Here is a 13985-nt window from a genome sequence, read left to right as displayed (position 1 = left end):
TCAAACATACTGTTCCTATTTTCAGCAGACAAAAACACAAACTTTGTTTCTAGGCAGTGATCATGTAGAACGAACATCACATTTACAGGTATTAGATTAGAATATTCATTTTCAAGAGAAGTGAATTCCAATATTTTCTGATGTATCCCTCTTTCTGAAATGAAATATATACCTAATACTGGAAAAGACTTTGTTGTTTTGAGATCACTGGTGTGAATGGATAAACCTAAAAAGCTTAATGGTGAAGATCAAGAAATTGTTTCCACCAAGCAGTTGATACGTTATGAACTATGGCTTCCAGTTTATTTCGTTCACATGTAACTTGGCTAGACTGAATTTTTAATGACATTTGTTGTGCAATCCATGGACCTGTAGGTATGATTATGACACAAGGTATTTTATGCAACACTTCTCTCCACTCCTGACAATGCAGCCTCTTCATTTCCTGGAATTTCACAAATTACGCTTTTACTGTTTACCCGTTCTATCTTGATGCAAAATGAAGCCCATACCTGTAACATCTGTGGTCCTTGCTATATAGAGCCGACTTTAATTAAATACCCGATACAAGGAGAGGCCTTGAGAAGATAGGGGCCCTGAACCCATCCGATCGTGTCAAGCCAAGCCAAGCCAATCAAGTAGTAGAATACCAGCTCAGAACTCATCGATAATATTATATCTTTTGTTATTATAATAAATGCAAAATTTCTGTGATCCTGAATATGCTGATTAAATGATAGCCCTTTAAAAAAAATGCAAATTTTGACAATGCTTTACATTTTTCACAACATGACGCATAGAGAGAATGTAAGAAAAATTTCTTAGGGTATGTGGGACAAACTTGTCCCTATGTTTTTGATGAAGAAGTCACTGACTCCAGAAGTTGTTGCAACAGCAACAGATGAAGGCCGCTTATTTTCGTTTGATTTACCATACTGAGCAGTATCCGAGTTCGCACCATGTGCAGTCGAAAATGTGGCATTGCAAATTTTATAGTCAGCTTCATAACTCTGCCTGGTCTTTCATGGAGGCATATTCCGTCTACGCAACTAAATGAAAGGCAGTTTCGTTTTTTTGCCATACGCGTTCGCTTCTTTGTTTCTGAAGCATCTTCAGTGCCTGTAACACATCCCTTTTTGTTCGTGTAATAAATGCACTCTGTATTAGTTATAATATGCTACTATGTTACATTTTGTCATGTTTTTCTGTTGGTTTTAAGATAACCACAGTTTTTGCAGTACAAATTTCGTGACGTTAAATTATAGTTTCGTGTTGCTTACGATTTCCATTGTTGTTAGTCCATCTGTGTGCTTCTGGAGATGTGTTCATTCGGCCGTGATGCTCCAGCTGGCCGACTTCCCACGTTTCTTCACGCACATTTGTTACAACATATCACTTGCACTTATCATGTGTGTGTGTGTGTGTGTTTTTACAGTGTGTAGAGTTGCTAACTGTCGCTGTGTGTTTATCTTTCGACTTTCGTTTGTGTTGCTTGTGTCCTGTGTGTGTGTGTGTGTGAGAGAGAGAGAGAGAGAGAGAGAGAGAGAGAGAGAGAGAGAGGGGGGGGTGGGGATGCAGAAAGAAAGAGAGAGAGACAGACAGACAGACAGACAGAACGAGGTACAAAGAGAGAAAAGGATAAAGAGAGAGAGAAATAGAAAGAAGTGGGATAAGAACATTCGTTAATTATTTCCTCTGGCAATCTTTCAGATGTCTCTTCGTATTGTTTTAGTAGCTAACATAATCAGTGAGTTATTGCTTGTATTGATTTCGTCATTAGTTACTTTCTTTTTCGTTGTAAGTGCTCTTTGTATGTGAAAGTTTTCTTGTAGCGTCAGAAGTTTTTTTTGTTGTGATTACTGAATATATTAATTTACATTTCTTGTTCCATTTTGCATGGTTCATGTCCTTTTTTATCAGATGGTCAGGCACAGGTAGAATGTCGGTATTTCATACTTCCAGCTTATATGTTCATGATAACTAGTTCTGAACTGATCTTGTTAGCCACAAAAACAATAACAAACAGAAATCTGAGACATAACCAGAGTAAATAATTAATTATTCTTCCTCTCCCCTCTTCTTTTTCTTTCCCTGACTATCCCTCTCTATATCCCTATCTCTCTCTGCACCCCCCCCCCTCTCTCTCTCTCTGTCTCTCACACACACACACACACACACACACACACACGCTCGCTCGATCTCACACGCACCTACGCATACATAGATATACACAGAAATATCCTCTATTAAAGAGGAAACTTTCTCAAAGCAACGGCACATTCACACATAACGAAACACACACAGACTCACACACACACACACACACACACACACACACACAGATGTATATACGACACAACACAAAAGACGAAAGATAAACACACAGTGACAGTCGGCAACACACCACACTGTAAACACACACCTGTTGTCAAAATGGTAAGTGCAAGTGATGTGTTGTAATACATATGGGTTAAAAAACGCCGGAAATCGGCCAGCTGGAACATGGCGACAGAAGAACACATCTCCAGGACCACACATCTGGTCTCACAACACTGGGGATCATAACACCAAACGATAATTTAACCTCACTAAATTTGTTTTTAATCTGAAAAACAAGACCAAATGTAACATAGTAATATGTTGTAATTAATACGTGAAACATTTCTTGTATATACAAAAAGAACGTGTATTACAGGCCATTGACGATGCTTCACAAAAAAAGAAGCGAGACGCGTATTGCAAAGGAACAAACTGCCTTTCATTCAGTTGCATAAACGAAACATATCTCCAGGAATTTTAATGCGAGGAACGAGGTAAAACAGAAAAAATTACGATACGCTTTCTCTATTCGAGGAAACTATGTTATTCCTTTACGTTCGAAGAAAGTTGCATTTGCGTTGTGTAACAAAACCACGCCAGTGCGTGAGAAACAGCATCCTGTAATCGAGTTTCGAATTATATGAGTTCGTCCACACATGTAGCACTCTCTCCTTCAGCATGGAAATGCTACACCACACACGAGTGCTGCAGCATCTGCCACAATCCGACGTCTTGCGTTCACTGTCATCGATCATCCTCCATACAGCCTCAACTTGACACCACTCGTTTTTCATTTATTTCGAGAAGTTAAAACAACACCTTTGATTACTTCACTTTGATAGTGATGAAGCGGTGCAAGCTGAGGTGAGGCTGTGGCTCCGTCAACAAAGTCAAACATTCCACAGTGACGGTATCAACAAACGGCTGTCTCGTTGCGAGAAATTTGTTCGTCGCCAGGATGACCATGTTGAGAAATAAATATGTAGGCATGGAGAACGAAGGTGTAAAACATTAATGATGCTGGTTTTTAATTAAAGAGCTTTAACAGCATTCACATACAAAATTTGGAGGCATTACATTTCACCATGCTCTCGTAACTTAGTCTGCGCAAATGAAAAACACACCATATCAACCGTCAACACTAGACAAATCGAACTTCGTTTGTGTCCACTGTTCACAGAAGGCGCAAAATAATTGCTACAATAAGTGAGACAAGAGCTGATCCATAAATTATAACAACAAGAAATTGCAAAAAGAGTTCGGCTTTTGATTTTTGAAGACGGCGTCAAGAAAACAGGGTGGCTACTTGCGTCCCAAAAAAAATTCAACACACATACAAATAAAGGGAACAGTCGCTTTTGGTACAAGCTGACCGGTAGGCGTATAGTTGTCACTACTTGTGTGGTGAATTCGTAATATACGTGTCCTAAATCACATTTCCTCAAAACTTTTGTCTAGTGGTTGTAATGAACAGTGATCGAGGGTAAAGATGTGAACTACCAAAGAATGTTCTGCAGCACACATGAAGACATAAAGCAGCTACTTAAAAACCAGCACACAACACAATTAAATACGGAAATTGTCTGTGGCACTTCGGTAGGAGCATAAAACAAAATATTAACAGCCAAATTGACATTATCGTAGAGCCGCAATCTAGCATCACTTCGTGTTGCAGATTTACTTCAACACTGAAAAGCGGGGGGGGGGGGGGGGGGGGGGGGTGATACAGGCGGCGATTTTGGCGTTTGAATGTTCGTTTTCTTAAGTTTGAAGCTCTCTTCCTCCGTGTACATTTGACATACGCAGAACTGATCCTCAGGCTCATTTGATTTTAAAATTATCATTAATAGTTAACCTAATATGATGCACAAGTAGTAACAGCTTTATGTAAATAACTGAACTAAACATAGAGCATCTCGGTGTCTTGATTGCTCTTACAGATTTCAATAACTGTTTCTACAGGATTTCACACGCATACTTGCTGAGGCAAGTTTTTTTTTTTTTTCTTAGAAAAAACATAACTCGATCTTTCTTTTCCCGTGCCCTGCTTCCAAGTTAAATTCAGTGTTTTCCTGGGGGGGTCCTTTGGGTTTGTATTTTACCAAAATTGACTTTACATCATATAATAGTTTCGTAATCAGCATTCTTCTTTTGAGCTGATTTCCCAGTAGAATGGTAGCCAAAGCTTCGAGATACTCACGCCTGAGTATTTATTTTTGTTGGCCACCACATTTGGACTCTAGTTGATGCCAGCAACGTTTAACATATGGAAAGAAGGTCAGCATAGTCCATCTCCTTCTTGACCTACCTATGGGTTGCGCACACTTTGTCGGATACATCGACACCAGATATTTTGCCACTAGAGTGAGGTATAACCTCTGGCTGTTTCTCTACCACTTACGAAGTCTCATGTTATGACACATGCTTACTCGAAAGGAGGACTACAGTATTCCTTCTTTTATTAGGATATACGAAACAGGTGTTTAAAATTTGGTGCAGCCAAAGATGCTATTGAACTGCAGTTTGTCCTTGCGGCTAGGAAATTTAAGAGCCTTTCTTTTTGTTTCTTCTAACTGTGCCTACAAAAGAGAAATTCCTGTTGTGCGGTTCCTACTAATTCCAGACTAGTGAAAATATTACCCGCCGTAATGTTCCTTAGCAGTCTCATATATTGGCTCAGCAAGTCTCAAAACTATTACTTTGACAGAATTATTATTCTGAAAGCGACTTCTGTTTGTAGTTTACGATATATCTCCATACTGTAAGTATAATAACGTTTAGCGTCGCACACACAGAAAATTTCTAGCCCATACGTTGATGATTTGGACGGTACGAACTGATGAAAACTACAACGGCTTCGAATTGTTGCTACCTGCTCAAAACAGTGACGTTTTGATTCAGGGAGAAATATGTGTTGTAGTTATTCACAAATGCGGTGAACATTTCTGTCACGCCAACTACTTTATTCACTTTGCGCCATTTTTGTCTTGAGATGTCTCATTCTGAATATATGAACCCAAGATCATTTGCTGTGAAGAACTCGTGAATATTCTGCCGTCCTCCGCGGAACACTACAGCAAGGTATAATGACCTAAAAAGGCTTTGATTTCGTGAATAGATTTCCCACTGCTCGAATTCAATAACAAATGTTCATTGTCCGTCAAGTGCTGAAAGCATTCGAGGTACTATGTCTCAGAGCAAAATTATCTGTAGAGTTACACACTGAATATAGAATATGTAGTTAACTACCTAAATTACACATATTAAAAATTGACAATCGCTGTAGGACAGAGTCATATTTACGGGATACCGTTCACAAAGCTATTCAATCTTCAGATGCTAAATTTCGGTATCTGTACTACCAAAAATTTACAGAATTTCAATCGTTCTCATTACGTAGCAATCCTCAATGAAAAGTAGTCTGAGTATTTAAACCAATGATTTGCTTTTGCCAGGACAAATAGTCGACCAGAAGATCAGAATTAGAGAACTATACACGTTAATTTCCAGAAGCAAAGTAGACACTGTATCACGTTAATGTTAAGCTACCAGAGACATGTTTACCATCATTATTTCTTTTCCTGAATCTTCGTTCGTCCTGAAATTATCCATAGCAGCAGTCTTTTTTTTAAACATCAAACTATACTTTTATCCGCGGGTCGACTCCCTCAAGGCCTGTGCAAAAATGTATCACAATCTACCATTCACATAAACAAGACGTCATTTAAGAAAATGCACTTTGACTTTCCCGTACCGATACCAGTGCAGGCACCTGTGGTAACGAATATAGCCCACTGGCTGGAGTGGGTTATACACAAATGAAAACACAAGTAAATCCATACCTGTCATTCTGTCCCACAAATAATCACTCTCCCAAGGGAGTAGCATTTCTCTCTTCTCTTCGTTGGTGTCGATTTTACCCCACGAACCTTCAACTGAAGACGGTTGAGTGAATAACATGTGTGCATTTTCTTCGTATTTCCATTTGTTTAGTGACAACTTCAGCAAATGAAGGATCTTATCTGATCCATTAATTGATCAAGAACTTCATCATCGGATTTGCTCCTGGAAAGATGTACCCATTCAGATGGAACTCCAAAATTCATTCAGAGAATACAAGATGGCAAAAGGATTTTCATTCGGATAAGACATGAAAGCATTGTAAAGAAAAGTGTGCACTTTCCATCACGTTTCTTTTTCAAAAGGTTCCACCAGGCGTGAGAAAACTTCCAGATCGAAGCCGAAAAGCTTTCTTGTGGTACACACCTCCTATTCTGAAGCTATTTGCAATAGCTGAAAACCTTTCTCTATAATGTGATACTTATTCTTGTGACCTCTCACAGTTTTCTAGTCGTGTTTATTTTTTTATTTACACAATTTTCTGATCCACGTTGTGTGAGTTCTGTACATACTCATTCCACGGCATTGTAGATGTGAATGTAATGGTGGCTCTGAGCACTATGGGACTCAACATCTGTGGTCATCAGTCCCCTAGAACTTAGAACTACTTAAACCTAACTAACCTAAGGACATCACACACATCCATGCCCGAGGCAGGACTCGAACCTGCGACCGTAGCAGTCACGCGGCTCCGGACTGAGCGCCTAGAACCGCGAGACCACCGCGGCCGGCAATGTAATGGTCCCACGGAACTTAACAAATGAATAAATAAATATAGGCCGATTTAGATGAATCAGAATAGTAAACATATTGTCCAGGCACATTAATGTGACCACAAGTCAAAAGCCTGTGTAATCATCTTTTGCAGTGCGGACGGCTACGAGAAGTGCAAAAAGAGAGTCAATGAGATTCTGGGAGGTGCCGACAGGGATGTGGAGTCACGTCGTCCTCATTGCCGTGGATACGTGCGTTACGTTTCTCGGGTGAGGATCCATGGCACCAACAGCCATTCGAGGCGGTCCCAAAGATTCTTGATTTGGTTTAAATACGGGGTATTAGGTGGCCAGAGGAGTACAGTAATCTCATCCTGGTGCTATTCGAACCATGCACGTACGCTGTAGATTCTCAGGTAATTTGCATTGTCCTGCTGGTAGAAGCCAACGTGCCGAGAAAAACAAACTGAACGTAGGGGTGGACAAGGTCCCAACGATAGATGCATGTTTGTGTTCATCCTCTGTGTCCTCCAGCATGACGGGATCACACTGGGAATGCCACGAAAATATTCCCCAGACCATAACGCACGCTCTGCGCGTCTGGACCTTTCTGATGATTGTTGCTGAGTGTCAGCCATTTGTACGATGGAGCAGAAAACGTGATTCTTCTGACAAGGGCACCTGCCGCCACTCAGTGGGCGTCCATTTCGGTATTGGCCTGCAAATTCCACACTTCGTCGCTGGCGAACAGCAGCCAACATGGCTGCGTAAACCAGGCGCCTCATGCAAAGCCCCGTACGCAGAAATAGTCCTTGAATGGTCGTTGAAATGAAATGTCTTGTGGCGAGGGCCTCTTTGAGGTGACATGTTGGTAGCCTCTTGATTCAACCGGGCAGTCAGTTTATCAACAGTTGCGAGTGTGTTCGCCGTACACATCTGCACAGCCACCGTTCATCCCTGTCATATATAGCCTGTGGTGGGCCACATTTTCTTCACCGCCAGTTTTGGATAGCGCCATATTGCCATGCACAGTATAATTTACCATGGTTGCATGCGAATAAGAAACTTAGCCATTTCGGAAATGCTGACACCCTAAGCCCAAAAGCCAATGATCATGCCCTTTAGAACGTCAGATAAATCGCTCCTTTCCCATATAATGACAACGATTGAGCTGTTTTCTGCGTCCCCTAACATGCTTTAGATACACTCCACTGCTAGTGCTGCCGCTTGCAGTCTGTGAGTGGTTATTGCATGTTAACATCGAATATAGGCAGTGCTCAAATTAATACTACTATACCATGTATTTACGCACTTTGTTCAAAAAGTGATGATGACTGCTCTGTGTTATTGATTGTTATTCATAGCATTCCCCTTGGGAACCATTGTTTAGTAATGCTTTATTCCCTCACTTTGCACACATGCGCACATGCGCTAGTGTTGCAGCTACTGAGCCTGCCATGACGCTCTCGGAGGAGCAGAGAATCGCTCATTGGAACCTTGCCAGAGGACAAGTTACTCTCTCACCTATTTTTCGCATACGGAAAATTACTAAAGATTTCATTACAACCTGATGCACCTTGAGTGAGACTCTAGAAAGTTAAGGGCCTGAGCAGACGTTGACGGAGCCAGGTAGGGCTCTAAAAGCATGAGGTATTTTTATGATTCTTAGCTCATAGAAACGCCTTATTGGGTGTTGAAAGCAATTGGCGGCGATCCCATCTCTTAGTAAATCTTGCCAGACAGGCCCACAGCCGTACAGGGCAGACAGGGCAGCCCCTCGCCAAGACAGGACTCCAGCAGAACAATGCCGTGCTACCTACTGTGGCGCCAGCAGAAGCCTGGCCTGGGAAAACGGTCTAAAGCAACACATCTACACAGTGGAGTCGTAAACTGGGCATTGTGTGCAGAGCCATGCATAATAAAAATTCACATGTTTTCATGTTCATCAATAGCGCAAAAAGGCCAGTGAACCACTTCTCTTGGCTGCCTCGGTTGTATAATAAAACTGGCGTCTGAGAAGCGTTTAGCGATAGAATCTTACATCTCAAAGTTAGGACTAACAACCTCTAAGGCACAGGTGACTTAGATAAAGACCTTTGAGATGGTATATGTTCACTGTTGCCATGGGAAGGGATGTGAGTTCAGAAAAAAATCATCCCTTCTTCCTCTGCAAAAACTTAAAAAAGCCAGTAATTGGGGGTTTCTTTTTTTTTCAGAGACGCAGGTTACTTAACTCTTGTCCTGGTTCAACAGGAGTTTTTGCTGTTGTGTGGGAGGGGAGACTTAGCGCCTCTAAGGCCTTGTGATTGGCTCAAGATTGGGTGAAGGCGGTGTCATTCATGCACTTTGTGGGAAAACGATTTTTTTTTTTTCTTCAGGGTGCAAGGCACTCGGGTGTTGGACTTTGGTCTGGTAAGCACATCTGGTCGAAGCTCTGAAATGTGTGGTTGTTACTTGGGACCTGTCCTGAGACTGACTTCATTTGCAAGTGGTTTAGACTGGGGAGCCTGTGGTGAAGTTCTTACTGTACCGTCAGTGTGACTTCAAATGTCTCAGACTACTCATTTGCCAAGGGCACACATTGGTATCCTTGTGTGCTCTGTCCTATAAGTGGGCCAAATTGGTCCTTGGTACGACCAGCAAACAGGTGTGTCACACACTGAAATCTACTGGTCGAGAGTAAATTGTGATCCGTCTACCTGATCGCTAGACTGTGAGATTTATGCATTTCTTTCGTGGCTGCGATGGATTCACTGGTGCCGCCTCAACGTCTCACCACCTCTGCCGCACACATCTCGCCAGCTGGAAGTCATGTGGCTGCACGAAGTAAACGGGGTGAAGTACTGCCATTCTGGCATTGTCAGGGTGTTCTGATCTCAATCGCTCTGAGCTGCACCTATGTAGAGAAACTTAGTAGATCAATTCAGCTTGCGTTATCCACAGTTTTAGGGCCAGAGTACTTGACTCACTGATCACCTATTTAAACTGACTTCGCCAACCAGGATCCACCCAGTGGAGTAGTAAATAACCAGTTAGTGGTTTAGGGTATTCAATCTCTAACTTTTACAGCATAATTTATCTCTTTTTTAAAAAAACAGATGTTGTTAGTATACTAAATTTTTCCAACATTCTCAATCAATTATATAGTCCCACCAGAGTTACCTTTCAACCTTACTTCGCGGTAAAATCTTGCGAGCGTTGCTTCGAGTTCCACGAGAAGTTGTCTGATGTTTATATTCCAGGGAAAAAAACAGTTTATGACAAACCGAGTTCAAGTTGTTCAAGAATGGCGTCCTTTAGATTCAGAAAAGCATGCTGCCTATTGTCAATGGTCTGAGAGATCGCTGTTACCAATTTGAATAACAAGCTTAACAGTACGTTTCTCTGTTGTGAAGCATGGTTCTATTTGAATGGATACGTTGAAAGCCAGAACACTCACATTTGAGCTCCCAATAATTCCCACACATTGCACGCCACCCAATTTATCGCAGAAAAGATTGGAGTGTGGTGTGTCATACAAAAGCAGAGAACATAACTGTTACTTCTGTTGTTTATGCACACATAATAAATCAGTTAATAGCAATGCTCGATTGGAATTATGGTCATTGGACGGTGCAACGTGTCACAGCTCCCAAGAAACAATGGCGATGCTTCATGAGTTCTTCGACGGTCGGTTAACGTCTAAATGCGAGGGTCAGTCAAAAAGAAATGCACAATATTTTTCTAAAAATACAGTTTTTATTCTGCATAAGTGAAAGTATTACAGTGTGTAGATACATCCTTCCCGCTTGTTTTCAAACTTAGCTCAACCTGTTCCCGTGAGTGGCGCCGTCACAGCATGTCTTCAGGATGGCTGCTACACTTGACGTTCATCGGAAGCAACGTGCTGTCATAGAATTCCTGTGCTGTGAAAACGAGACAGTGGGATACATCCACAAGAGGTTGAAAAAGGTGTATGGAGATGCTGCTGTCGATAGCAGTACGGTTAGTCGGTGGGGAAGCAGGTTACATGATGAAATCGGGCACGGCAGTATTGAGGATTGTCATCGCAGCGGCAGGCCTCGTACTGCACACACTCCAGACAATGTGCAGAGAGTTAACGAATTGGTGACTGCTGACAGACGCATCACAGTGAACGAATTGTCACGCTACGTTGGGATAGGGGAAGGAAGTGTTTGCAGTTGAGAGGGATGGAAATTATGTGGAGAAATGAAAATATTGTTCCTAAAGTATGTGTCTACACACTGTAGAACTTTCAAACATGTAGTATAAAAGATGGATTAAAAAAATAGTGTGCATTCTTTTGGAGTGACCCTCGTATCTATCGCCTCCAAGCTCACCAGACCTGATTTCCCCAGATTCATTTTTCTAGGGTCATTTTAAAAAGACAGTTATGCGACAACTATGGAGTATTTAAATCATAACATTGTTGCCGCTGTATCTCGAAACATATAACGTCGAGTCGATAAGTGTTTACTACAAAACTGAGTAGAGTTTCAGCATGATTTTAAAGGTGTTTAGGTAAATGAATTACTTCGATAATGAATATAGTAAGTAATTGTTTGTCTTCTGACTTATCTGAATAAGTCTGTAAAAGCACAGGTTTTTTTTTTCAGATTGATACTGAACTGATCCGCTTGCCCGTTTAGCGGGATTGTGAGTCAGCAGCACTCCAGTGCTATTTCGCTGGGTACGCCCTTTGGCATTTCCCACTGTTGAAGATCATTATACGTGATCGTAGACCTGGAGTTCGGGCTGAGGGGCCTTTCACTCTCTTTCTTATGTAGTTCTGATGCAATACTGAGGGCGGGAGGAGGAAGTTATGTGAATAAACCGAAGTCCCGGAAATGTTATTACGAAGACAAATGCGACGTAGTGGCAAATAATCGCCGAATCTTCGCGCTGACAGAATTTTCGTGGAATTTCTGAGCAAACTATTTGCCTGTGGTACATCATGTATCACGCTATAAACACGACGCCACGACACAGCAGGCTCTCCAAACCCGGCCAGGGTCTCGGTTTCTTCGCTACGGAACACCGGCTCCCGCTCTCGCTTGCTGTCGTATTCCTCCGCCCAGACGGACCGCCCGCGCTGTATTTTACGCACATAATTACGGCGCCCACTCAATTTTAATTACTTCTTTTTAAAGCAAAGCGGGCAGGCAATCGCTCACTCCAAACGGACCGAGAGTGCGGAACCACGAATCCGCGCGGCGTCGCCGCGAGTTGGGGGCGTGTGCGCTCTCTCTCTCCCCCTCACCGTTTCCACACTTTTCCTCACTCTCCATCCTCCCCCACAGCTCTCCGTTCCACCTCCTCCTCCCTCCACCCCCCCACCCCAAAATTCTCCCTCCGGCAACATCACTCAACGATTTCATGAGCTATTGCGCAGTTTCCCTGCCGCCTGCCGTCGCCTGGGAGCGGCCACCAAAATAAATCTCCTCGTTCGAGGGACAAGCGATGCAGGCGCCGCACCGCGCTGAATAAACCGTTACAAATGCAAATCAAACGGAGGTAAATATCTCATTGTTCTCGTCTCCACACAACGGCATTCCGCGCCGTGAAAAAGCGATGTAGGCGGAGGAAAAAAAAGGAAGAGTGAGAGAGCCTCCTTCCTTCTCTTCCGCGACGCTCTTTCTCTCTCCTTCTCTTTCTCTCACTCCCGCTCTATCCCTCCCCATCTACTGGATTTAATTGTTCTTTATCCAGCAGATTAACGATCCGTGAAGAACGGGCGGGATTCATTTCTCGGTCCCCGCTCTCCTCGGACTGGCTTTGTGGCTCCTCTGGTGCCTCCCACCCTCTAGAAACCCCCGCGTTACCGTATCGACGCTCGCCCCAATAAGGATAATACCCATCCGGGCATTTGTGGCGGTGGATAACTGAAAATAAAATGTATCGTTCGTTTGTCCTCGGGAACGCAGCCTTTAGCACATCACACATCAGCCCCCCACTGTGTGCGGAACCCAAATGTATTTGGTGCTGTGTGGCCGGTAAATATTTGCTCGATTTATATTTGCGCAAGTGGCCCTTTGCCGGAAAATAAAACCGGTGGTCATTCGCTATTTTTACGCATGCACCCCTCAATGCTTTGCCTTCGATTTGATTCCGATCGACGGTCGACCATTCAAATTTCTCCCTCTTTTTTTTAACGAGATTTTTTTATCAGTGAGGGCCATAACTGAGTCAATATTTACTCAACGAGGCTGGTTCATTTCGACTGGCAGTTGTGATAACTTTTCATTCCAGTAGATGTAAAAAGGAAAAGTTAGGAGGGGAGGAACAGGTAACATTTGCTCACAAACCGTGGGACGATTGGCGATTTAATGTAAGCTCAATAAACTTTGTCCATCGGCGGTGATTGTCGTTGCTGATAAATTTTCGATAGTGTGTCTCTTGCAGAAGCGGGTGAGTTTGATGCCATATATCCGTTCTTTCCAAATGAAATAGCTGCAGTTGCGTTAAATGTTATAATGACTCACAGATTCACAGTCCCAGACCACATTATTAGACGCACCCGATGTTTTTGAGTGTTTACGTATTTCTGGAGTTTAGTTTCGTGGACTAACTCAGATACTATTGTTTAATAGATTCAGTATTGTCAAAGAGCTACTACTAAAAGAAATGAGCTCATTTATTGGGCTGCATCATTCTTGTGAGAGCTGATTGTAGATGAACAGTTGCCAGTGACAGTTTTGAGAACAGGTAGAGCTGACGTATTTGTAGTGTGTGTGCATCCTGGTGTATTTATCACCTGCAGCCTCTAATAATAAAGTTTTCTGATTGCTGAATTATTTTAGGTACAATAAGACACGAAAGTAACGACTGAAATAAAGACTGTGGAGATAAAAGCACTGAATGACGCAAATACGTACATCGAAAGATTTTTCGGAGAGCCGAAATAACAGAATCACCCTTAATGCATGTAAAGAAGAAAATTGATTTTCGTGAGGAATTAGTCACTCAAAACCAGAACAGAAGTGGCAGGAGACCAAAACAAAAAAAAAAAAAAATGTCGTGTGGCTAGGACCTCCCGTCAGGTAGACCGCCTGG

The sequence above is a fragment of the Schistocerca nitens genome, chromosome 7 (assembly GCF_023898315.1).
Source record: "Schistocerca nitens isolate TAMUIC-IGC-003100 chromosome 7, iqSchNite1.1, whole genome shotgun sequence".
In the NCBI taxonomy this organism is placed as follows: domain Eukaryota; kingdom Metazoa; phylum Arthropoda; class Insecta; order Orthoptera; family Acrididae; genus Schistocerca; species Schistocerca nitens.
Note: the sequence above shows the minus strand (reverse complement) of the source record.